Below are 24089 nucleotides of genomic sequence, written 5' to 3' on the forward strand. Positions count from 1 at the left end.
AGTTTTTTGAGAACTAATTTTTTTCACAAAATAGCCCTAAATACATATCTTTAACAAACTTAAATTGTTTGATTAGAAGTTTTATTAAGCTGTTCTAAAAATTTAAACTTAACCTCCCCCTATAAGCCACAAAGAGGCGGCGAAAGTTCGGAAAGTCACATTCTGTAAGATTTCTGGGTAGGAACAATTTGCCTAAGTCTGCTCGTTCAATTTGAGAAATGGCCGGTTTCGCGCCCTGACCGCCACCTCGCTGTGAAGGATTGAACTCAACTTTTAACAAGTTCGAAAACTTCTTCACAATATCCAAAATATTATACAAGATTTTCGGGACATGAAAAAGTTTTAAAATTTGTATGTATGTATGTACTGCTTTATGGATTGGTTAGTAGGGCTGTACCTATCTATAAACATGACCTTCTTTAATAAGATTAGCAACATAGTTTTCTAGGCTATACGTTGCAGTTGAATATTCCACTATATCTGTTTCTTTTACAGTTGGATCATGGTATCATGAAGAAAGTTCCTTTGGATTTTTTTGTAATAAAATTTGTTATTATAATAATAATAACATTATTTACCGACGCTGTAATCAGTTTGTTTCTTTAAAGTATAGCCCACCTAAAGTTGCAGGCAGTAAAGGTCTTATGGCTACTAAGCTACTAACTAGTAGTTTATATCACTATTGTTGGTCATTTGGTGAAGTAAGGTGAATCGGCGTATCAGGGATTTATTTGCAGTCATTTTATTGTCATCATGCATTATTAATCAATAATGTGAGTAAATAAATTAATTAATATGAAAATTTAAATGATGGAACAGCATATTATTATTAATTTTAAATTTAGTTACACGCTAAGTTGTACGAAAATATACTTGGAAGCTTTATCTACTGTTATTGTAGGCACATTTTGCAATGAACATTATGCAAATGGGAGGCACGGCAGTTTAGTTTAACTTGGTGTAATTTTGGCTGAGTTACGTGTATGTCCTAGATGCCTGGAGGGTCACTCTACACTAACAAAAAACGAACGAACGAGAGCAATCGGCACCTTTAGTACAACGAGATAGAGTCGTGGCTCGCGCAGCAGCGCTGCGAAACTTCGTTTTTCGTCATATAGAGTGACTGCCCTGGAACCTCTCATGTTGGGTTGTATGTTAGGCGCAAGGTTAGGGATACTTTTAGGGCCTTCCTAATTATAGTAGGTACTACATTCTTCTTCTGAGCTTGTTGGTAATAAACAACTATGCTATGCAGGAACACAAACAAAAGTCGAAGGTCCAAAAAGTTCCACTAACAAAATGCCGACACCATCTAAATAAAAAAAAAATTTGAACTTAATATTTACGTTTTTTGTTATTAATATTGTGATGCGCTGTGAAATGAAGTTACTTCAATATTGCTGAGAGCGTCATTAAGCTAGCCTTTCGCTTGTTTAGTTTAGGAGTAATTTGGCGCTATGTCACTGGTACTTTTTAATTGTTCACGAGTGCATTATTTCTAATAAATTTATTGCAAGTCACAAGTGTTATATTCAGAAGTGTAGACACGGCTTTACAATTTTAAGTAATCACGTGGCCAAATGGGCGTGGCTAACTCATTTGTCGTCTTTGTCTTTTGTATGGAAATGTGGGACAAAGAGGGCGCTTTGCTACATCGTTTCGCTGAATGAGGTATAGTAGCCATTCTCTAAGTAAGTATTAGTTTGTTAATTACGCTTTTGATTGAGTTCCCTAACAATAGGTTTTTACAAAAACCCTGTATTAAAGACAGCGTTGTCGTGTGTAGAATTTCCTTTGATGTTTTAGAAGACATCATTACCAACGATAATGGACAGCAAAAATGCGTCCCCGTTACGTAGACTATGGAATTTTTTTCAGCTAAAAGTGCCATTATACAGGTCTAGAAGAGCCACTTAGCAAAACAATATAAATTTATTGCAAATGCAAAAACATATAGATACATATCTAATACTATATTATGTAACAATAAGTAGTACTAAGCAGCCTCGCTAAATGCAATATCTTCCAGGCAATCTTTGAGTGAAAGACACACAGAGGAGGCGTACATGACATGTTGCATTTAGTAATAAATACATACATAATTATAATAGAAACTGATGTACTTTAGTTTTTACCTCTTCTGGAACTATTCGGGTGCAGTGTTTATGCACAGGATGCTCAACTCTGGGCACAAAGAATGAGCTAAAACCTTTATGCATTGTTCTTTCAAACTAAAAACAAAACGGAAATAATGAGTTTAAGCAATGCAAAATGTATTTCGAGTAAAACAATGTTTTTTATATACAGAAACCGTTGGCACAAAATGTAGCAATATTTGCACACAGCTTTTGTCTTTAAAATAAACCAACCGAAAAAAAACTGTTTAAGGCATACCGTAACGTGAACACTCGCGCTTACTTTTTTAAAATTCACTTAATAGTTCTGTTACAGTGTGTTTTGAATCTCAGATACTGAATTGACAGATTCCGAAAGATTTATGAACAGTCGATTGTCCCGCCAATAGAACTATACGTGACTTAATTGCGGGACAATCGACTGTTGATGAACCGTACAGACTCTTTCAATTTAGTATCTGAGATTAAAAACCAGACTTTAGTTAAATATCAAAGTCATTTGGGTTCCAAAACATGAACATTTAAAGTCTAATTTAGTGGAAATGTAATATTGCATCATTACTCTAGGCTTCGTTATACAGAAATGTAAGTTTTGAATTCACTAATGAACTTTGGGCTTGACTTGGCATATGAATAGGTAATCCACTTGTACAGTTTATGTTCCAAAGGGGTATGTTATATTCTACTGTTGATTTTAAATTATGTAGGTAAGAGTTTCACATGAACTATGTAAAAAAACATAATTCTGTATTATAGTATCTTGCAGGGTAGGCAGAGATCTGATGTGTTGGAGCATCACATTGTTATCAGCGTTTTGTTAGACACTATCTTCAATTTTGACGACCGAATGGTGTCGTGGTTATATAGTGACCCTGACTTTTATGCCGAAGGTCCCGGGTTCGATCTTCGGCTGAGCCAAATTATTGTTAAAATATAGAGACTTGTACTCGGGTATTGGGTTTTTAATAAATGCATATAAGATGTAGCTATATCAGCTGTGCGATACCCATATTACAGGCTCGTTCCAAACTTGGGGTCTTTATGATGGGATTATTATCTTTCAGCGGTATAAAATTTGCATTAGCTTAAAACCATCCAAAGTAACTCCCAAGAAATACTATTTACTTTAAAACATGTAATTAACACACCAACTCGTAAATGCAAAAACCGGCCAAGTGCGAGTCGGGCTCGCGCACAAAGGGTTCCGTAGCAGCAAATATAATAAACATTACAGTTAAATCAACCTATCTCAAAAACTATAAGAGATACTTTGATCAAACCAAAAATCGTTGAAAGAGTTAATTAGCATGCATCACCTCTATTTTTTTTAGAATTTTATACCCCGTAGTTATAAAAATAGAGGGGGGGGGACATACTTTTTACGACTTTGAGAGCTGATATCTCAAAAACCGTTCACTTTAAGAAAAATGTTTTTTAGAAAACTTTATATCATTTTAAAAGACCTTTCCATTGATACCCCACACGGGTATGTACATCGAAAAAAAAAATTTCATCCCTCAGTTACATGTATGGGGGGCCCCACCCCCAATTCTTTTTTTTACTATTTAGTGTCATATTTTTGTAGCGGTTCATACAACACATATTCCCATCAAATTTCATCACTGTAGTACTTATAGTTTCCGAGTAAATCGGCTGTGACAGACGGACAGACGGACAGACGGACATGACGAAACTATAAGGGTTCCGTTTTTGCCATTTTGGCTACGGAACCCTAAAAATGGTGTTGAAACCATTACGAGTCATACGAATTCTGTTACGAGCCCCGCAAATGTTCTATAAAATGTGTAACATCGGGTTTATATCTATAAAGAAGCTGCCATTTGATAGCAAAAACCGCGTTCTTGGCGTACAAGTTACTTGAAAGCTTTTACTGTTAGCTATGTATATTGCGATGAAGTTGAAAATTATATAATCGTATTAAGTTTACAGCCTGTAATCGTTCATTGCAGTTCATTCAATGCCTCTCTCAAAGAGCGCAATATCAATCTGTCCTTAGCCTTCGGCGGTCATCGGGTCTTCAGCATTTATATTCATTGTAAGAAATAAATATTTATGTAATATAATAAGTTAAGTTTAATGCTTGTATCATAATGGTGTGTGATAGCCTGTAATTGAGTTTGTTTTTTTTACGCAGAAATTTCTTTAATGTTCAGATAAATGTAATAGTAATAATTAATGTAACATAGATAGTGTAAAAAAACACTTCAAAAACATTTGATGTGAACGAGGCTTAAAAAGTAACTGTCATTTAATATCATAACAGCAAAGTCTAATGCATCATTTTATGGCAACGATGTAAAATATTTTAATATCATTCAAGATGCGGCGGTAACTTGCCAACACCATAATAAATGTACTGTATAAACTTACAAATTAACTCAGCCCTACACCTAAATCTAAAAAGGGGGTCTTATAAGTCTGGTGCGGTTAAGTGGTTAGTGTCTGAGGCTTCGTAGCTTAAATAAGTAACTTATATTTAAATTTGAATTCAGAAGTGACTCGGTGACGCATAGACTCCTTTCTTTTTATCATAAAATATACGGGTCTCTTTCATTTTGAAAAAATTGAGATACTATTTAGTATAATGCCTTTCTATTCTATTCTATTCTCTGCGGGGGGTGTGAGTACCAGCACCTGGCTCTCTTGAATGGAACCTTTGTGCATATCCCCAAGGTCTAAACTGCCTTCCTAAGCTTGGACCATTTCCCACCACGCTGGTCCACTGCGGATTGGTGGGTTCACATATCTTGATGTGCTAAATCTAGATATGCAGGTTTCCTCACGATGTTTTCCTTCACCGTAAGAGCGATGGTATACATTGTACTTAAGTTAAAAGAACTCATGTACATGCCAGCGCCGGGATCGAACCCGCATCTCTTGCGTGAGAAGCGGGCGCTTACCCGACTGAGCTACCACCGCTCTGTATAATAGAATGCCTTATTTATGGACTAAATATCAGCATTAATTGAACCGCAAATAGATAGGTACAAAAATAGGGTTACAGCAGATCTAGTACAGGTTTGATAGTTTGTCGAAAACTATAAAAGTTTACGTTTTCTCGCATACTAAGTGGCGCCTCTAATGGAAACTATCATGAAACTTTTGACAGATAATTTATGCAGATGACAGGAGAAAACGTTTTTTTTTCGTTTTCATAAATAGCAAAACCCGTACTAGAGGGTCAGTTTACTAACCTAGTAAGTATTCGTAGCGCACGCTACGGCTCGTAGCCACTCGTAGCAAGTAGAACGCTACGCCGCGCCGTAGCAAACTGCGTACTGGACCAAATTATTATTGAACTAACCACGATGTGGACAAAATGCTAGACATACTAACATATTACAAATCCATTTATGCGTAATCTTAAGAAATTTATTCTGGTCTCATCTATATGCCTATGTAAAGATATGTGAAAAGTTATGTTTGGCAAACGATATTTATCCATGAAGCTACCTAGTGAAGTTTCGTGCCGACTCGGGGAGGTTTTTAATAAAACTTGGAGATTTGATACTCGATAATGATTATATTATTAACTTCACAATTTAAAATGTTAAATATAGTTTTAACAAAAACAAACTGAGTTGACTGTGAGGACCGGAGGTGGAGACAGAAGTGCCTGACTCTAGCTCCTGCGCCTCTTATATACGAATGGTCTTCCTTATCATCACGAAATGCATGGGTGCGTTACTAAACTGTGTTTTGACCTCTGTAGGCACGTTTTAGCTCTAGAAAGCTCATAAACAAAAATATTTGCTGACTTTTACGACCTTTTAATTTGCCAGCGGATTAGTGCCACCTCATGTTTTGCTAATGATAAAGGAACCAAACAACTATGTTATGTGCGAATATATGTGGATACTTAACTACCTACTATGGATTTCAACAAGATTTCCAAAAACAAACATAATTGCATTGGGAGTGAATCGAAACGGTGTTTATTAGAGTTGTGTTGAAACTTACTTACTTACTTTTTGGAAACGTACCAACTACTTGCTCCAAATTTACACCACCCTTTTTTTCATTTGGCGTTTAAAAATGAAAGTCTGCAGCTTTACAGAAAATAATATTTCGCACAATTTTCTTTCAAACACTCCTCCACCCTGAAGTATTTTTTTTTATTCTATTCCCTCACCACAAATTTGGCAGGATTTCCACCAAAGATGGCGGTGGAAGTTTTTTTTTTATTTTAATTTAATTTAATTTTCTTTATTTGGAAACAAACAGCTTTATAATATTTCACTTATAAACTAACATTAAGTTCATACACAAGCCAATAAAGTTTCACAAAGAATTTAAACATTAAAACAAAACATCACTAACTTATAGTAGGTACATATAACAACATCATTTTACTTTTAATCTAAAATTACATATAGTAAGTTCAACTTTGCACATTTTATACGGAATCAGTTTTTAAGGTAGGTACTCATTATTGTTTTCTTATAACACAATGGTTTTTCATGAAATAGATCAGCTTGCTTATGCAACTTATTATAATTCTCGCAAGCTCGTATAACAAAGCGATTCTTTGTATAATTTCTACTACAGTTCTGTATCACAAAAGCCTTTTGATGACGGGAATTGTATTTACAATATAAATATATTCTACTGAGTAGGTATGGACTATCGACGTAGTGGTTGATAATCTTGTAAAGAAACATCCGTACCCGTATCATGAAAATTCGAGCTAACGAATAGAATCGAATGCGAGTGCGACTATTGTCAACTTGACAGCACTTTCGAACACTTTTTACCTTTCGAATGAGTTTCGAAAAGAATGACCACAGAGTACATAATATTATTCTGACAATGACCTATGGAATGATAGCTGTCAAACTTTCGCAAATCTATACAACGCCATTTTGTTGTTGACAGGTTGACAGCACTTTCGAATAGACTATCGAATAGAATATGCTGCGGTTTTTCGTAATACGGGTACTGGTCTCTCATTTCACGACGGTTTTCGAGTGATAGAAAGCAACTAGTGTCAAAAAATTTAAATTTATATTTTAATCTTTTTATGAATTTATTTTGAATTCTTTCTATGTTGTATATATGATTTAGGTATTGAGGGTTCCATACCGTAGACGCGTATTCAAGAACGGATCTTACAAATGAGTTAAAAAGCAAAATAAGAGTATTCGGTTGTTTAAAGTCTTTACCTTGTCGGAAAATAAAACCAAGCATCTTATATGCCTTTGCTGTAATTATGTCAAAGTGTTTACGGAACGACAATTCGCTGTCGAGGTGAACGCCTAGGTCTCTCACTTCGGTTACCCTTCTTAAACTTTTATGATTAAAATTGTAATCGTATAAAATATGGTTTCTTTTCCTAGTAAAAGATATAACGCAGCACTTATCGATATTAAGAGAAATTTTATTAAGTTTGCAGTAATTTAATAGATTGTTCAGATCTGATTGTAAATTATGACAGTCTTCTATTGACTTAACTTTAATAAATATTTTGGTGTCGTCGGCATATAATAAAGAATCTGAGTTATTTAATATATTTGTTACGTCATTAATAAAAATGTTGAAAAGAAGGGGACCTAAGTGGGAGCCCTGGGGAACGCCAGAAGAGATAGGAATGAACGACGATGTATATCCCTTAATAGAAACCGCTTGCGACCTATTTTTTAAATAAGAAACCAACCATCGCAGAAGGTTACCGTGTATACCGAATAAATCTAGTTTTTTTACTAGCAGATTGTGTGATATTTTATCAAACGCCTTTGAATAATCGGTATAGACGGCAACCACCTGAAATCCTTCGTCCAAAGCATTCAATACACTATCAATATATTCACATAGATTAGATTCAGTGGATTTTCTGTTAATGAAACCATGCTGGGAGTTTATTAAATACGGTCTAACTGAGGGAAACATAACATCGTATATAATTTTTTCGAACAGTTTAGGAATAACATTGAGCTTAGATAGGTATGCCTCTATAATTGCATACGTTGTGCTTATTACCACCTCCTTTATAAATAGGTGTAACCAGAGACTGCTTCCATTTTACTGGAACTACGCAGGTATCCAAAGACATTCTAAATAAAACAGTAATTGGAGTTGAAAGTTGACGATGGCAGCGTTGCAAAAATAATGGATGAAGACCATCATGGCATTATGGCAGGCTCTGTGTCCCACTGTACCTACAAATGAGATCTCTTGAGATGAACGTGTTGAATTGAGGTACGAAAAGTTGCATAGCCTTTTGGTCTAAAGCCCGTCACAGACTTAGCTATAATATATATTAATATACGGTATATAATATAATTATAGCAAGCTACCACACACTGAGAAATATATATATTTTGCTTTCATTAATTGATGGTATTCCTAGTGCTCGCATGTATAATACGGTATCGCTTGGAGACGTCACAGAAATATATATTATAGCTGAGCGTGCGGTCACTGCAAAAATGTATAGAAAATATATAGTAATATGCCTAGCTATCAAAATATTAATATATATTACAGCAAAATCTATGACGGGCTTTATGTTTGTTAGTTCGGACGCAAATATATTAACATAACCTACATTAAAGATCCGCGACGTTCAACTCTAAAAGTTGAATAAATTATGAACGTCTGCCGATTTTGATAAAACACTCAGGTTACCTATGACCGTAAAAACCTAAACGAAAATCGGTTCAGCCGTATCGGAGCTACGCTGCCACTGACAGATACACAGACACTTAAACTACATACTTTCTAAACTTATGATACCCTCTTTTACCCCTCTTTTGGCTTAAAAATATAGTTCATAGCAGTATTAAAATGTGAAATTATTAGTGACTTCAGTATTACGAAGGCCATCGAATGCCCGCGCGTAGCTCAATACCGTAACCCAATTTACTGTGCTTTGGGTGTGCTATAAAATCTACGCAGGAACTGACGATTTTAAAGCTCCGTGCCCGGACTGCCGCCTCGCTTTATAGCCGACCCGTGGCGGAAAAACCACTTTTAACGTTCCCACGATATTGCGTAAGCACTACGGAATATCACCCCTAAGGGGGTCAGTAAGGAAGTCAAACGAACGAACCAATGAGAGCCGTTATGCAATCGGTACGAAAACAATGAGATAGGTTCGTTGGTTAGCACAGCGCTCCGAAGATTAACACACAAACATAATACCACTTGCTTATTTTTCCAAGCGTGGTTTTAATTGGGCATAATGATTATGGATCCTACATCGTTTTGAACATAATGTCATTAAGTTAAGAGTTATGGACATAAACCAATGAATGAATTGAAGTAGTCATGTCCTATTGAGGATTAATGGTCATCGGACATATTTAACCGTAACGCCAGGCGCAAAGCGTTCGTGAGCTCGCGTTCTACTACTACTACTTAGGCCTGGGTCTCCTATTTTATGCTATATGCGGCGTCCGACTTTGACGTAAACGTTTTGATCAACGTCCTACGGCCTACCTACGGCGTTTACGCGCCAACGTCGGCGTGTGAGGGAGACCGCATCAGTACATTTCTATAGTGAGCATCGTGACGCGGCCTACGGCGTGACGCTGGACGCGACCTACAGCGTAAATAGGAGACCCAGGCCTTACTTACTACTACTGGTTGACAGTAGAAAATAGGCGATCCCTTTACGTTACGCTTAAATGTGTGGTACCATAAAATGTAATAAAATTAATAAGGAATGATCTCATACCGGTTGTCCTCACAGCGGCGGGCCCGACCGGCGGCGGTGGGCCCGCGCGACTCCTAGGTTGAACCCTCTCTAGGTGCAGCGGTTTATGGGACCTGAAACGTAAGAAAACATATTTAATTAATTATTTGTTTAATTGGGACAACTAGAACGCTGGCTGAGGAAGGGTAATTGTGATTTTTTCATGTAATGATGATGATATAATATAGCTGTGGATACCAATAAACACAAGCAGCTCAGTTACTTAACTTCCGACTTATTGGACAGGTCATAAACATGTAATCATATTATAGAACTGACTAGGTATGCAAGTTGTTAAAAAATAATAATAGTAAATAGTTTAGTCGGCCAGAATCACGACGTATATTATTATTTTAATTGATAAAAGTTTTTTTTTCCCAAATTGTAATTACCAAAACGAAAGCCAAATACGTTTAAAAACAAAAGAAAGTAGAAAAAAAACTAGCTTCTACTTGGCCCAGCTCCAAACGAGCCATATTGTAAAAATAGTGAAGTGAAAGCGTACATACTATACCTAATGTAGTAGGCACGTTTGAAGTTCAGTAAAAACTCAATAGTTATAGGTAGGTAATAAGTATCGAGGTACTCCCATAATTTTAAATCCACACTACAGTCAGCTTTTGAAAATGTGCTTTAATAATGTAACAAAAACCTGAAACTGGATACCATCGTATCTGAAATATTTCCAACAGTCACAAGGTAAGGTTAAAATGATATATTTATTATTTTAAAATGTCCAAAGTACATTTAAACATTCCGCTATCGTGAACTGTAAAATTTAATGCCCAACAGTTACTTTTGAAGTCGGGGGAATAAAATAAGACATTACTTTTGAATTCTTTGAGTTATTGCTATATCAGTCCCTGATACTGGCCTTAACTCTTGAAATTCCCAACTTGTTTGAATGGGGTAAGCCTTTTACAAACATTTCATCTTAATTTTAAATCTTTCTAAAGTCAATTGGCCAGCTTTATCGGTCCCAAATGTGATTTTGACAAACTCTCCCCCTTTTTAACCCCTGGCTGACAAGAAGAAGTGATATAATTCATACATTTCCATCGATCATGTTTCATATATATTATGTGCCTATTTGTGCCTATTTTGTATTTTATGTATAAAATTCCCAACAAATATATATTATATTGTAACTGATCATTTTTGTGGGATTTTAACTTGTTTTAGATTACATTAATAATTATCATGTCTGAACATATAGTTTGTTTATAGTGTTTAGCTATAAACTACAAACAACTTAACTAAAATCATCATCATCGGTTACTAGAAAATATATCTGCGAGTATTTTTACAAATCCTAATTCTAATCCTGACTAATATTATAAATGCGAAAGTAACTGTGTCTGTCTGTATGTCTGTTACTCTTTCACGCCAAAAATACTAAACGGATTTGAATGAAATTTGGTATATATACGTATATGGTCTAGACCCTGAGAAAGAACAAAGGCTACTTTTCATCCCGGAATTCCCACGGGAAACTTTTTAAGGCGACTCGAAGTTCGCGGGAACAGCTAGTATAACTATAAAATCATCGAAATAGCGTCTAAAATATTTGTGAATTCCGTGGACATTCCGCGGCACTTGGCACCGCATCAACAATGCATTGATCAGGGCACATAATATACTACATGCTTCGAACATATTGCAGACATTTTTTCTTCAAACCTACAGTCCAATTATAAAGTCGTGAAAACGGAAGTGCATCCTTACTAATTGTTTAAGATCGTATTTAATCGATCTGTTATATTTATTAAAGGACAAATCCGTTAAAAATCCATAATCAATCGTTATTTTATTTTAAAAATGGATGTAAAAGTAAGTAAATAACTGATGATCATAAGAAGTCTTAGCAAAATCGCACTATTTGATGTCAGGACTTAATAATTTGACTGTAGTTGGCTAAAGAAGAATAAAATGATAAGGTTATTGATATCCTTCTTAGGGTGCACTTAATTAGTGTCAAATTCAACAATATTATTAATTTCTGCTGTTTGTATATTAGGTATAGATAGATAGATAGATAGAATACACTTTATTTGTACACCAACAAAGAATAATACGATTAACAAATTGCAACTTAATTAAGGTAGAAAAGGCGGCATTATCACTAAAAGCGATCTCTGCCAGACAACCTTTGAATGGAGGGAATAAGAGATTAAGATTGTATACGGACCAAATAGAATTTAGATTTTGATCCTATGCGATTACGGTATTGCAATCAAACGCTTTCTTATTTTGAAAAATTATAACATTTATTTTTCACTAAGTAGGTATTCAAAGTGTCGGTACTAATATTATTAATCTTAATCATATTATACTCAGAACCACAAGAATAAATTGAAACGTCGGAATCAAGTGTCCAAACTGTTACCTTAAGTGAAATATCACACTTTTCACATAACAAATGGTGGGTTATTCAATAAGCTGTAGAAAGCAACCATCAATATTTCTCCATGACAAAGTCATTTTATCACTTTTAAGTGAAAACTGGACCGAACATAACTTCTAAAAATCATAAGCGTTTTAAGATTTCCTTCTAAGTGTTCTTATAACCATTATTATTTTAAAAAATACCTAAAATAGTACTATTTTAAAACTGGGTAATTAGTTATAGCATAGAATAACAAGTACATTAGTAACTCGTTATTCTATGGTTATATGTAGTACAGAGCTTTAATACAAATAATCTATTTAAACCAGGTTTAAACAAGAACTATATTTAGTGTTCGTTTTATAATCAGGATTATCTTAACCAGAGTTTCCGTTTCAAGTTACATGCATTATGACTGCCATCTATGTCGGAGATGTCCCGGCCTGGATTCGAACCCGAGACCCTAGACGGGTCAACTCTGACCACCTAGACTCTAGACCATCCAGTCATCATAGCTTATAGCACCGTAGCTTAGGCGGTAGTGAAGCTGCTTCCGAAGCTTGGGGCCGCGGGTTCGAATCCCGCACAGGGAAAACATTCGTGTGATGAGCACTTGTGTTTGCCTTGTGTCTGGTTGTCGTTTTTCTATTTAATATATATGTATCTATGTATCTGTGTAGATATATCAGCTGTCCGACACCCATAACACAGGTTCTGTCAGCTTGGGGTCGGATGGCCGTGTGTGAGATGTACCCACATATTTATATTATTTTATTTATCATACATTCAGTAGTGTCTTTGTGACGTCATCCACCGTATCTCGGAATCCAACAGTTGTATGGAATATCGTATTACTTTGTAATGTGTTTAGAGCCAACGACTTTCATCTTGAGAGGCGAGAGGCAATATCGCCTTGTGTTACAGGCGTGAAGAGCAGATGTCGAAATAGCTTTGTGATGGACGAGGAGTGATGTGTTTAATAAAACTGGGGAGTGAATGAATCAAAAAGTCTCTTTTTTAGGTACAGTTCATCTGTACGTTCGAGTACGGATTTGAAAAGATAATACAACAAATTAATATTTCCTATTCATAACAGTAACTGTCTGTACCTAGGCATTAAATATAAGTATATTGAAAAAATATTTGCTGATACTTTGCAAGGCCCTTATGGTAAGAGAAGGAAACATTTCCTTAATAAATCAAGCTCGCGGCTCCTTGCCTATAAAATAAATTATATTTTTAAATTCCGGCAACATTGCTTGCAATATGCTTTTAGCTTTCGCGTGTAGATTGCAAATTATATGTGTTGCAAAATGATATTTTCCACACAAGTTGAGCTGCTAACTTTGTTTGTTGTGTCGTCACACGCGGATACATTGTGAAAACTACAAACAATGTCAATTTTCATTTAATATCAACTCTGAACCGCACACTGGGTTGGAATAAAGGGTTTGATTAAACTTTTAGTGACCAGTTTATTTACTTAAATTAAATTATACCTCACTGTTTTTTATAAATATGCACGTACACTACTCAGTAAAAAAATGAATTGTATTATGTTATGTGTAATAAAAATAAATAATAATGATTATAAGTTAATCAGACGGCAGCAGGTTCTGTCAACAAACGGAAATTAAAACTAGATTTAGATGAACACGAGTAATTCACTTTAGGCTCGCTAGCAATGCTATTTCGGTTTACTAAACAGTAGGAATCCTTTAGACGGGTCGTTTGATATGGTGATTCAGCACGCGATAGTAAATACACGCTTGCGGTGTAAACAGTCAAGCGGTAATGACATTTCCACGCGTTTATATTACATCTCGTAGTATCTGGAATTAGTTGATTATCGCACCGCTCCTTTGGGAGGCTCGTGCAACCCAAAAGTAACCTAAAAACCGCCGACATTCAACATAACTTTTTAATTGCCAAACCGATTATCATGAAACTTTGCAAAGAACAGTCAACGTCACATCACATACGGTTCTAAAAACTAAAATCGGTTCAGCCGTTTCTAAGTAACGTTACCACAAACAGATACAGAGAACCGTTAAACTTTTAATTAACACCCCTTTTTTTCTTTTGGGGTTAAAATTTACTCTTTCCATTGGTGTACGAAAGCATAGTGTCCATGTCCATAGTCCTCAAGTAACGTATCAGCTGTACCTTATATACGTCCGTATCTTGGGATCTTACTCTCCCCCGCCACAAATTATCCACGCACTATCCAAGTCCTAGATCAACTTTGCATCAGAAGCGAGCAGAAAAATGCACAATCGCTTTTCTAAACTTTGTTTTCATCCCTAAAGTTTTACTACGTTCTGCCCGCGTGTTCTGCTTTGCCTCAAAAGGTGTTCGGCGGAACAGTAACACAGGCAACTGTTCTGTTTGGCAACTGTTGCCACACATCGGGTAGGGCGCTTTATTTCTTCAGTCTCGTATCTCCACTTGTGCAGGCGCCGTCAACTGGCAGAGTGCCAGGCACTCGCGGGACTTGTGGTCTGGGTAATAGGCTTTAGCGGGGAAATTATAGTGTCTCTTTACACGTGCAAGCAATTAAAAACTTACACTGACATAACACCAAATTACTCCTAAATCAAGTTTCGCCAATTGAAAAAAAACATGCCTTCCGTTTGAAAGCGGTTTTCCCAAAACTGCCACGTTTCACGCCATTTTCAAATTTCAAATTTTTAGAACCTGCCTCCCAATACCCAGTACCTATAATGTAGAATCTTAATATGTCGTTTCCGCCCTAAAGGCTATTTTTAGCGATTTTTACATAAAGTGGCAGTTTTGGAAATTTAGTATTTTTTTTAAATCAACTTCAAATGAAGTTTTTTTTTACCATAAAATTAATAGACTCTCTCGCTCGTACCTTATACCACGCACTATGCACAATGTTATCGTCACATAACGTTTGTTCTTACATCCTAGTCAATACGTTTCAAAATCGCTTGCGATTCCATCTTCTATCTTTACCTCACACCACACAAGGCCTTTCACAGTTCACTTGTTGAAGTACCCTTAACTTAACATTAGGGTTGTTAGGCATATTACAAGAACCATTTACATAGTACAGCTGTTATTTTTTCCTTTATTTTCGTCTATTGTTCTCCTATTTCGTCGGACGATGGACTGTTTTTGTTGTTGGTAAACTGTTGCGACAATATTAGCAAGTAAATGGGTGTTTGTGTTGAGTTGTGTACTAGTGTTCTGGGAAAAAGATAGATGTTCGCTTGTATTTTTAAACTTATTCTGTCCGGCGTAGTTGAGGCTTTGTCCAGTGTTCAGTTTTTCAATGAAACTATTAATTTCAGTACAAGCTCTACTATGACATCACTGAAACGGTAGGCAAAAAGTGCATAAGATTTTTATAATCGCATTCGTATTTTTTATAACAATGCATAAATGAGCACTTAAAATATAAAAAGAGTCTATGACGTATGATTGGCACATGCCTGGTGAATAAAGTAAATTTTGCCATAAATTGCATAATATACGACATATAAAATGTATGTATTTGACAGGTGTCGTAGGCTCATGCTATAATTTACAAAGTATAGTCGTCTAATAAAGTACGAGTACAAAACATATTTTGCGAAAGAAATGTAGCGGACACAATAGTTTCCATAACATCTTTTTTTAGTTGTTTGCACTAAAAGGATTGTATGAAAATTATGTAGCTAAGCTAACTGAACTTTATTTCTTTTGTACCGTACAATATATCTGTCTCAGCAAAAAAACTTTGCATTAATGCTTCTTAGGACACATCTGTACGAAATAAATCGAAGCCTGAAGCGAATATAATTATTTTGTTTTTGGTTGAACTGGTTATCTGGAAGAAGTTGGTTTTGTACTCCAGACTCTGTTCCATAACCCAATGTGACTCGGATGACAGACGCGACTGGAGAGGCGAAGGACCAACTGCTTTACATGACCATTGCGCATCTGACACCATGGATCATTTAAATTTTCCGCACTTAAAAACCAGTAGATACGTCTAGTACCTACAGGTTTTGCAATTTTTGAAAACTATAAAATTTTATATTTTCTTCAGTCATCTGCATACATTATCTGTCAAAAGTTGCATGATAGTTTCCGGTAGAGGCGCCACTTTGTATGCGAGAAAACGAAAACTTTTATAGTTTCCGACAATCTAAAAAACCTGTACTAGACCATCATGGATCATTTAAATTTTCCGCACTTAACAACCGCGGGTTACTCGCTAACTATTACTACTAAGCGATGTCACTCCAATACTGCTATGGAAATGCTGAGTTGCCCCGAATAAAGTAGCAGCTTTTACGTAAATTGCGTAAGTACCTATACATTTTTTTGGGGAAAATGCAGCCCAAAAAACTCACATAGGCTTTTAAATCATTGTTTTCTTTGTTCATTTGTACGCGTTTTTTGGTATGTTGACAAGCGGATTATTACTCGAAAAGGGTTTTGCCCTGTTTTTCTTTGGCTTACCGCGTTTTGATATAACTATTTGTTTATTTCAGATCATATAAAAAAAATTACCAAATTTATTGCAATTCGTTATTTTTTAACGTGATTGGACAAAGCATTTTTCATTAAAATATTAATTTTCAGTTATTAAATACCTAATATCTTAACTACTTTTTCTAGGACTTCATGATAGCAGTTAATGTGTCGCATAAGCTATTAAAGATATAACTATGAAAATATGGCGCAGATCTCTGCCAAGATCATAAATTTTTATTTTATTATAATGTGCACTTTTGATTGGCTTATTTTTAATGACATTTGCAAACGGAAGCTCTTCGACGATCGTATTGGGGCACCCTATGACATAAACCACTGTGCCGAAGGTCTAGCACGGGGCTCAAGATACGCACGTCAAGACGCGACAAAAGTATTCCGTCGCGCTCACTCACATCGCGCGGCCTCGAGAGCCAGCACAATGGAAAACTTTTGTCAAACCGTGTTGTTGTGCGCGTCTAGCGACCCGTGCTAGGCCTTCAGAATGTTCCAAAAAATATATTGGCCATATTATATTGGTAAATTCATGTATGTATAAGCACAAGTTACGGCCAGCTGCATAAGTAGCTATATATACACTTTGGTACCTAGTCAAACTACCTACATAATAAACGTAAATTTATGTTTGAATATATAGGCAGTTTATGAGTTTGACAAGGTACAAAAGTGTATAGCTACTTATGCAGCTGACTCTGCATTCTAGTTTTTATTTCAGGAACAGATGGGTGATTTTGCTTAACAGTTAGTAACTAAAGTATAGTTACAGCATAAAGGGTTTAAATAGCTTTCAGCAATATGAAACGAATTTGAAAGATTAGTCTGAGCTTTTTAATTTATTCTCAGTCACGTCCCGCGCCGAGCAAAGATCACTGTCCAATTAGTGAATGGAACGTCACTCGTTGCAATCATGAATTCATTTGTTAAAATAATTAACAGAAAATTAGTTTAAAATCCCGACGATTGCGAGAAAGTATGTTATTGTAACTGAACAGTTATAACTTTAAAGTTTTGTTCTGCTGATCAAAATATATAATTCTATCCATATGTTATCTGGATGAAATCAGTTTTATTAATCGCCTTATGTACTTAGAAGTCAGCGAGTCTAGTCTTTGTGTACAAATAAAGAAATATTGTGTAAATTATTGAAAGAGATAATTTATAAATGCAATGTTTTCCAATGTTTTTTCTATCGAAGCGTGACGAAATTTTGAACTGCTGCTACAAGCCAAAATGCTGACTTTTTTGTATGCATTCAGTGAAATTTTATGCACTAAAGTCATAAGTCGTCAGCTACAAATAAATAATAAATAAATAAATATGTGGGGACATCTCACACACGGCCATCCGACCCCAAGCTAGGTAGAACCTGTGTTATGGGTGTCGGACAGCTGATATATCTACACAAATACATAGATAGATAGATACTAAATATAAATATCAACACCCAAGACCCGAGAACGAATATCAGTGTTTACAAAATCTCCTTTATTTTACTGTTCTACAGAACAGCGTTGGGTTTTTAACTAAATTAACGATATCTTGCAAGTTGCAGATTACTGCCGCTCAGCTCGCGCGCGACACTTTTTGTTTTAGGTTGAGTTAGGGTTGCCACATGCGATGTTTCATGTTTTTATTGGAGGAAAGATTAAATAAGGATAATAAATTGATTTAACAGGCGGAGTAGTTTTTTTTGCCTAAGAGTGGAATAGTTTTATAGAGAGTACATAAAAATATATACATAATATAAATATGATATATTTTTATTTTTTATTATTATAACTATAGATATTAAACAAAACAGAAGCAGTTAAAAAAACTGTAGATTAAAAAAAATAGTTTGATTACACTTTCATCTATGTTTCTGCCAGCGGACACTGCGCAGAAAAGACAGCCTTTTATTAGAAGAAATAAGATCGATATTCTTGTGCCCATAAATCAGCCGCCGTTTGATATCAGTGTATATGTGAAAAAACCTGAATAAACCTGAAGTGACCTGTGTGACAACCCTGAAAGGCATTTGTTTACAATTTTCTTCATGAAATACTTTCTAAACGGTTTTGTAGGATTTATGGAGGCACCCTGGCAAGTAATACGGGTCCTATTTCCTTCTGAAGACTTATTTATTCTGCCATTTTCTAACGGCTATATTTTACTTAAATCTTAAAAGAATTCAGTGTTTTATGAACTTATTTTTAAATATATTAATAATAACTTTTCTATATACTCGTACATGCTTACAGATTCAGTTGTGAACATTGGATATGAAACATTACTTGACCTTTAAACATACAACTTATCCAAATTACCTACCTATTTTCATATAAATATCATTTTATTAGATGGTCTGCTTACAGGGTTGCCAATAACATTATTTGGCGACCTTTGCGGATCAAATAAAACATCTAAATGGCAATATCTTCGATTGATAAGAGGATTACATAGACCCTTACAAACCGATATTATATTCATGAATATTTTACAGCTATTTATTATGTAGATAGTTATATATTATTTTAAGGAAACTAAATATTTTTTAAACAAAATTAGAACATCATAATTTTTTTGTTCAGATATTTATGAAATATCTTTTAAGGAACGTTACACATTCCTAACTTTCCTGAGATACAACTGTGCCATTCTTTAGCAATGGTTTTAGCTATATAGGCTGAGTAAAGTTACTTTTTCCAATCACTACTGCACTAGTTATTACCACGCGATAGACACACATATACCTACCAATTTCAAACGAATAACACCCCTTTGTCTTGGTCAGGGACAAAAAGGTCCTTTTTTGAAGTCTGTTATAAAACAGTTACGGAGTCTCTGAGAAATGCACTCCAAAACTCCGCTAAGGTACAGCTTTAAGAGGTTTTTACTTTGCTTCACTTTGCAGTTCATAATTTATGCGCTATGTTGATGTTGATAAATCCGAAAACTTAGCGAACTGTATAAAAACATAGTCTTTTTTAAAGTTTCCGAACTTAAACGCTTGTTAAAGTATTCTGTAAGCTGGCTTGAAGTTTCAGAACTTTACCTTCTTAAAAACTGTTCACGTATTTATCGAACACAATGTTCAGCCGAATAAACAAAGATACTCGTAAGTATATTTTTCATATTTACTTTGGCAAAATATTTTAGATTTCAACTTACTTAACAAACTTACAAAACTTAAAGCTGCTTAAAACATCTTTTATCACAAATAAACTTAAGTATTTTTTAAAAGCTTGCTTTCGTATTATCTCTGATAAACTCATCTCCATAGACTTATTTTACAAGATATAGGAGCTAAATATTACATAAGGCTACGTTCCTAGTAGTCAAACTCTTCATATTGTGTATGTGTAGAGTGAGCATAAAACTACCAAACTGCATTCGGCATACTATACCGACACGCCGCTAGGTCAGTCGGCAGCTATCAGAGCTTAGATTCTCATGTCACAGACATAGTGCATTTTGCAATCGTAAAACTCGATTCATTCCCACGTAGAAACGTTTTTTTAATACGATGCTCACGACATATTTTATCAAATAAATTCATACTGTCCAGCTCTAAACATCGAAAATGTTACAAATATTATAAAATGCGTATATTTATTTAAAAGCGTTGACTACCGAACATCAACTACGTACTGAATCCATTCAATCTATATAATCGTTCTTTTAACGGACCTTCTAAAACGATGCGTATGTTTCAGGACTAAATGGAAAACGACAGTTTTCGATTTGTTTGCGACAATTGCGACTGTCTCTTAAGGAGAATAATAGACTCTCTATTTGCCTACTGCGAACGCAGCCTAAAGGTAAAATCTAGAACAAGTCGTTTCAAAGTACATAAAAGCTACACTTTGCGCTCCGCGTGTGGATCTCACTTTCCGAACTGGACTAATTATGGCACTTTCTGTCTCTTTGTCGAGTGCCTCACTGGGACTGTCTACAGATGTAGTTTACTATACATCATTATATCTAGGACTGTAGGTACATTAAGTTTAAGATGGAAATTTGAAAATCCCAATCCTAACTAATATTATAAATGCGAAAGTAACTGTGTCTATCCGTCTGCTACTCTTTCACGCCAAAACTACTGAACAGATTTGAATGAACATTGGTCTAGACCCTAAGAAATAACATAGGCTACTTTTTATCCCGGAATTTCCACGGGAAAACTTTTTAAGGCAAAGCGAAGCCCACGGGAACAGCTAGTATTGTTATAAACAAAACGAAATTTACAAATTACCATCACTTTTGGAGGAAGCCAAAGGCAGCATGTGTTTCCTCGCAACCCGCAAAAGACTGAAGAGATTTTTGTACAATGCGAGAATTTATGCTAATTTCATGAAATATGTACACCGTATCTTTTTAAATGCAATATAAAAATGTTATAGACACCAACATAGTATTATGAATGTCACAATCATAAAACAATGCGGGTTTGGATGTAATCACAATAAAACACTTCCTATGATGCGTGCGTGATACGAAAGGGAAGTGAGAATAATAATTTTCATCTTAAAACTTTTTAATTAAAGAAAAACTTCAGTAGAATTGTAAATATTAATGAATTGATAGATGGTAGTCACTATTTCACGCAAAAACTACCGAACGGATTTTGATTAAATTCGACATGCAGGAAGCTGTCACCCTAAATTAACACACAGGCTACTTTTTATCCCGGAATACCAAGAGGTTTTTTTTTGAGGCAAAACAAAGTTCGCGGGAAAAGCTAGTAAAATATAAAGAACAGCATGTGTTCAGTTTACCGGAAGCGAGTGCCGATAACGAGCGCGGTGCGCGTCACTTCCGGTGCCGGCAGTTTATTGCTAAAGCTTCGCTATCGGAGCTTTTGTGTGAAAAAGTTTTTCAAAGTTGAGGTGATAGAGCGGCGCTGTGTGCTGTGTGCACGCGCCGCAGCCTTCTGGAACCTTTGTAACTGGGTATATACAGGGTGTTGCAAAAAGGGTATACTAAGCCGAAACCAACATGTGCAGCATATCCAGCATAGCAGATACGGTATATCAAAGCCCCAAAATGAATATTTTTATTCGCGAATTTTGAAATTATGATTTCTTTTTCGGGCTTAGATATACCATGCTGCACATGTAGGTTTCAGCTTAGTATACCCATTTCGCAACACCCTGTATATGTATACTGTACAGTCAATCAAATATGTAAAGTTCCACCCCTGTGCCAACTATTTCATCCTAGAATTCATAGGTGGTGGTAGAGCCGTGGTGTAACGGATAAGATCTGGACTTGCATTCGTGAGGTAGTGTGTTCGAATCCAGCAACATTGTTTAAACTTTCGTTTTGTGTAGGTAGTAATATTAATACTTTTAATTATTAAAGCTTCATTGACGAGTTAACGTAAAATATCCATAAGTATATACCTTTCCTGTAGATAGAATATCATTTAACTAAACTATACAGGGTGTTGCAAAAGTAGTAGTATACCATTTTTGCAACATTCTGTATACCGCCTATAATTTACAAACAATGACACATAATATGTTCTACTGGCAGTACATTACAGTATTGCCCAACTTTTACTAAAACATAACATACCTAAGTACTGCACTACCGAAGCTGAAGCACTCGTTTTTCGCTTGTGTCGGTGTTATGTTAGCTTCAATACGGTGGGGGGCAAACTACTTTCTTGGACTGTGTATTTTTAGGGCAAATATTTGACCAGAGAACAGATAACAAAATATACTATACAAATATTGGTGTGACACTAAAAAGAGGAAATGCAATTATTTCCTATGGAGGTTTCTCTCGCTTTGACAATGAACGGTAATGTAATAATGTTGTATTCTATTTAGATTTATTATATTTCTTCGGAGTTTGCTATGTTAAGCTAAGAAGGATATTGGATATGGCTTTTTTCTTTCTACGTTTAAACTATAACTTACTATAAATTATTAGCTAACACGCGAGTTTTAAAAGTTTTCTTGGCAAAGTTGTTTAGACTTCTAAGTATATATTACGTTTTTAATAGGTATTATTCTGATGTACTGTTACTTATATTTCCATACTGCGGATGTTATTAACCTAGCCTTTCCGTTAGCAGGTAGGTAATTCGTTGCTATGTCACTGGAACATTTTCATCGCTCGCGGGTGAATTATATGAATGTTAATCAATTGGCGAGCGCAGCCACTGCCAACTTGTCTCTCGCCGTGCTTCGAATAAGCAAGTTCATTATCCGCGGATGTCCTCTTAGATTAAGAATATATGAACTAGATGGAGGGTCAGATCAAAGAAACGTCTCGACAAAATAACACCCAACTTCCACCACTGAGCTCTTAGTTGGATTACTTCGGTTAACGGATTTGTGACTAAATTCATTGGTGCAATGGTGTTTGAATTAGTTTGGTTAAATTATTTGTGACTTTATATTCATTGGTACAATGGTTGTCATTTAGGTTTAACATAAAACGGTTTGGCACTTTGGCAGCAGACAAAATACGGTCAGTTTTTTGGTTTGTATATGTATGTGACACACCATGTTAGTATAGATAGATAGATAGATAGAATATTCTTTATTTGTACACAAGAATAGATATAGTATATTATTAATCTAAGGAGGATGTCCCACGACATTCGACCCACGTCCATGAAGCTAAGATGAGGTGGTTTACTGGAGACTGTGTTCTTGGGTCTTGGCAACATACGGACCATGAAGGTTACTCTATACTGACGAAAAACGAACGAACCAAAGCTGACGTGACACCACTATTACAGAATTATTCTAATGGAGCAGTGAAACAAACAACTATAAACCTTAAGTTAACTACTTACATAATACAGCCAATGTTACTTTTGTTTAATACAACGAGATAGAGTCGTGGCCCGCGCATCAGCTCTCCGAAACTTAGTTTATTTATTTATGCTTTTATTGCACAATTTACAAAAGTAGATGTACAATTAGGTGGACTTAATGCTAAGAGCATTGTCTACCAGTCAACCTGCAGGAGCTTCAGCAGCAGAAAGTAGGGAAGTGCAAAAAAAATAACAAAAATCACAATCAATCAATGAATCTCACAAAAAAAAACCTACTCAAAATCTACCATAATTATACATACATATATAAAAAAATTATATAAACCTTAGTTTTTCATCATATCGAGTGACCTCCTAGAAACATAGGTTATTTGTGGCTGCCTCTGATATTTTGAAGCCGCTTGTGTGATAAGCTAACTTGTCGCAATTGTTACGAAGTTTTTTATATCGGTCATAAAAGTTATTGCTGTTATAAATTGGAGTCGATTTTAGCATAATACACTTACAAGCAATGAAAAAGTTTCACCTGCCATTGACATTCCATATCTTAGTGGAACTGTTATTTTGACGTTT

General features: G+C 35.4%; 1 protein-coding gene across 3 annotated transcripts in view; it reads right to left on the reverse strand.

The window, feature by feature from the left end:
* LOC105392570 (RING finger protein nhl-1) overlaps positions 1-24089 on the reverse strand; it is a 71791-nt gene that overhangs the window by 36980 nt on the left and 10722 nt on the right. For all 3 annotated transcript variants that reach the window (XM_048622408.1, XM_048622410.1, XM_048622409.1), the window contains exon 3: positions 9832-9923. The gene's annotated coding sequence lies outside the window, so the exon portion shown is untranslated. The remainder of the gene's footprint in view (positions 1-9831; positions 9924-24089) is intronic.

Source organism: Plutella xylostella, chromosome 8 (genome assembly GCF_932276165.1).
Source record: "Plutella xylostella chromosome 8, ilPluXylo3.1, whole genome shotgun sequence".
NCBI lineage: Eukaryota > Metazoa > Arthropoda > Insecta > Lepidoptera > Plutellidae > Plutella > Plutella xylostella.